Here is a 4,409-nt window from a genome sequence, read left to right as displayed (position 1 = left end):
TACCTGAAGACCAGCTGTAACTACCCCTGTTTATGCTTGCCCTAACCTTCTGTTTCTTGTGCCCCAGGACTTCACTCCAGCATCCTTCCACCCTGACGTCTCGAGCTCCAGCGTCCTTCCACCCTGACGTCTCGAGCGCCAGCGTCCTTCCACCCTGACGTCTCGAGCCCCAGCGTCCTTCCACCCTGACGTCTCGAGCCCCGCAAAGAGGACTCCTGCTCGCTCTCAAGCGCAAGACCTGTGTCCTCTCTCTCTCGCTGCCGACAGCTGCACTGGAGTGCACCTGCTCTCATTCTTCTTCCACCCAAGAACATTATAACCTCCGTGTTGTTCACATTCCTGTTTCACATTCCTGTTATACTCTGCTTGGTTGGGAAGAATAATTAAAAAACCCTAAACCGCTCCATTCTCTCCTCCTGTGTTTTGCTATTGGGCTCCGCAAGAACCCCCCATCCTCACACAATCAGGTTACTGTTACTATGGAAACGTGCTAGAGAGGGTATACTATACACCATAAAAAATTTGGTTTGGTACAGTCATTTTAACAATAATGGTATGTCCAGCACGTAGCAATGATGTCGTTTTTCTGTGTTAGCCTGACTGTCCTTCCCCAACAGACTGTGTGCGTTCACATTAATTGAACCCTTGCACTGAAGAACCATATAACATATAATATAAATAAATAGAATACCCATGTAGACTATTTCCAGTTGTAAAGTCAATCCGAATCGCCCCGGAGTGTGAATGTGACATAATCAACCTCTGCTGTATTTAACTACAAATGAACACAACACTCTAAACGTATGCTTGAAAACATTATTCCTCTGAAAGGTTCATTAAAACAGGGTCATGGTTCTTCGTCGGAGGTACTCAACATCGCCTAATGTAAGTGCTCCTACTCTACTATCAACATGATACAGTTTTAATTCAGATTCTGGATCCTGTGAAACAAGACTGGATCTCTTTCACTGGGCCAGCCCGCCTGCAGAAAGCCAAGACATAGATGGCCGTCTGCCAGGAAAAAAACTGGATCAAAGACAAACTCTCACTTCATGGCCTTTTCATGTGGACTCCTCCGCTAGGTCGGCTCATTGGATTCTCACTGGACATGAGAAGAGAGTGTTGCCACTCGATCCCAGGGCCATTACTGCGTGTTCTTTCTTTAGTCTGTTTAATGTCCACCTTTAAAATAGAACCAGTGATGAGTCAACAGCCGGAGGGCTCAAAGCTCAAGTGTGTTTGTTCATCCATCTGTGCGTCCGTCCGTCTGTCCATTCATCCGTCCAGCTGTCTGTACGTCAGTCTGTCAGCTTCAGTGTTTAGGCCATGCAGTGTAGGCTGATGAGGGTCTCCGCAAAGCAAGGGTCATTACTGCCCATGAGTGTGTGTGAGTGATTTGGCTGACATTTCTTCTGCTCAGTACGGTGGCTTTGGCAGACATTTCCTCTTGTAGACAATAGCGGCAGGACGTAGAGACTAGATGACCCACATTAATGATGACATCTTTGCATTAATTACTGTAGGTCATAAATGCAGGCTTGGTTGAAATTGTGCTCGACAAATGACCTCAGGTCACAGACAGAGACAACTGTATTCAAGAACATCAACAATGTATTTTGTTTGCACTGGAATATAAATTTTGTGTTGAGTGGAAAACAGACAAAACGTCAAATGTTTTTTGTTGAGCAGAATGAATGAATGCAGGCAAATGTCTCCTCAGTAATATACCCAGTGCTTTGTGTCATCTCCAGTTACCCCGTTCAGTTACTGTTAACAGTCTACAGCAAGCTTTCTCTTTATTTCACCGCTCCAGGTCAAAGGTCAAAGGTGTCCAATGTTAGGGACAGAATGGTTACTGGGAGTACAGTTAGTATATAACAGCAAACATGTATGTTGTTCACACACACACACACACACACACACACACACACACACACACACACACACACACACACACACACACACACACACACACACACACACACACACACACACACACACACACACACACACACACACACACACACACACACACACACAGCTACTACTACAGTATGTATACCATGAACCCTATTATCCATACAATATACTGCCATTCTATTACTATTATTATGTTATATTCTATTAATATATTGTTTTGTATATTGTATTATTATATTCTATTATTATTATGTATATATCTTTATATTATATATTATTTTATATTATTATTATTATTATTATTTATATGATTATCTTTTTCCTGCCTGTACCTCCCCTCCCCCATCCCCCATACTGCTATGATGCCTGAATTTCCCAACACAGACACACACACACACACACACACACACACACACACACACACACACACACACACAGACACACACACACACACACACACACACACGCACACACGCACACACACACACACACACACACACACACACACACACACACACACACACACACACACACACACACACACACACACATTGTAGTGTGTATCTTTAGTGAAACTCTCGTGACCCTTAACCTCTCTGGTAGCCTCCCCCTCTTGACTTGATTTGAACATGTCCATGTTACTGCTATCTTAACTGTACAGTGTCCAGCTGTGAGCCTTTCGATATGTAGCTACTATGCAGGACAGCGCAGACCCCTGCCACGCACTCGCTGTCATTCACTCTCCCCAGTGTCGTGTCTTTACCCCCACGTGCTGCGGAGGTCACTCTCTGACTCCAGTTGTACTGTATCCCTGTATAATCGAAGCGTTGCCTCCACTCCAGTGAGACAGTATTATGCTTTTCACGTGGAACTCCCCTATCAGCTCATAATAAAGGTTAATAACCAGACTGCCAGACTCCTATTTCTGATTCTGACATTAGTTACACACACACACACACACACACACGCACACACACACACGCACACGCGCACACGCACACACACACACACACACACACACACGCACACGCACACACACACACACACACGCACACACACACACACACGCACACGCACACGCACACACACAAAATGCACATCCCACACACACACACACACACACACACACACACACACACACACACACACACACACACACACACACACACACACACACACACACACACACACAATGTGTGGAGGACCAGTCTGCCTTGGGCAGTGTGTGAGTTGAGGCCATCTGGTGCCCAGTGTTCATGCTGAGTACCGGTCCTCTCTACACCTGGGAGATTGGTATCGCCTGAAACTGTTGTCTGACCACCTGCACCCTCATCTCGCTACTGCAATAAACGCTCTCACTTCAGTAGAGCTGGTGGAAACCGTTCAAGTCAGTCTTCTTCTGGTGAAGTAGAACTGCAATCCAGGCAGTTTTTGTTGCCTTATACAACACAAAAAAATTATAAAATAAAGCAAACAAGGATTTCAAACAGATCCATCTGAGCCTTTCCGTGACAACATCTATTGACAGAATTAGTTAAGTAAGTCATTAACTATTCAGGGCTGGGAGCAGCACTGCACACTTCAGGTCATGTGAAGAGACATGGGCAGCCAATCAGATCAGACAAGACAACCAACCCAGATAGACAGACAGGCAGACAAACAGACAAACAAGCAGACAGACAGGCAGACAAGTAGATAGAATATATTAGAATATATTAGAATAGACAGGAAGATATTGTTGTGCCATGGTCGATTATTGGTTTTATATCACATAGTGACAGTGGGGGAAATTGGGTCTTAACTGGAAGAGAGGATACCATTCTAGTTGAGTCTCTCCCACTGTTAACACACAGGAAACCCTCTCAGCCTGAGAGAGAGAGAGAGAGAGAGAGAGAGAGAGAGAGAGAGAGAGAGAGAGAGAGAGAGAGAGAGAGAGAGAGAGAGAGAGAGAGAGAGAGCGAGCGAGAGACAGAGACAGAGAGAGACAGAGTGCACATACAGAATACAGAGAGAGGTAGAGAAAAAGAGTTTGAGTGGAACTGCAGTGAGAGGGAGAGAGTGTGACAGCACTGAGAGAGAGGGCGGGAGGGAAGGAGGGAGGGAGGAGGGGTGAAGGAGGGGGGGGAGGGAGGGAGGAAGGGGGGGGGAGGAAGGGGGTGGGACTGAGTAGCAGTGACAGGGAGGGAGGAACAGTGAGAAGGACGGCTGAAAGTAGGCAAGGGAGGGAGGGAGGAATCTGAAACAGGGGGAAAGTAGATGAGAGGAAGAGGGAGACTAAGAGTCAGCAGAGCATTTGAGAGAGTGGGAGAAAGAGAGAAAAGAGGGTGAAAGCGTGAGAGAAAGCAAAGGAAAAAGAGCTAAAAGGAGGACAACTCAGCAAATAGAAGCAAATAGCAGCAGTATAGCATTCCTCTCACAGCTGCAGTGGTCCAGGCTGGGAGGGGAAGTTCAGCTCCCCAGAAAAGAAGAGCTTTAGTCTGGGTAGAACA

The 4,409-nt window shown here is 46.1% G+C and overlaps 1 protein-coding gene across 1 annotated transcript in view; it reads left to right on the top strand.

The window, feature by feature from the left end:
• The first annotated feature begins 4,170 nt into the window (after nucleotides 1–4,170).
• Nucleotides 4,171–4,409, top strand: part of tnfaip8l3 (tumor necrosis factor, alpha-induced protein 8-like 3) — a 76,255-nt gene continuing 76,016 nt past the window's right edge. The window contains 1 exon segment of the mRNA XM_084337442.1: nucleotides 4,171–4,409. This exon segment is cut by the window's right edge and continues 128 nt beyond it. The gene's annotated coding sequence lies outside the window, so the exon portion shown is untranslated.

The sequence above is a fragment of the Notolepis coatsorum genome (genome assembly GCF_963971535.1).
Source record: "Notolepis coatsorum genome assembly, chromosome: 20".
In the NCBI taxonomy this organism is placed as follows: Eukaryota; Metazoa; Chordata; class Actinopteri; order Aulopiformes; family Paralepididae; genus Notolepis; species Notolepis coatsorum.
Note: the sequence above shows the minus strand (reverse complement) of the source record. Positions and strands in the feature narration are given on the sequence as shown.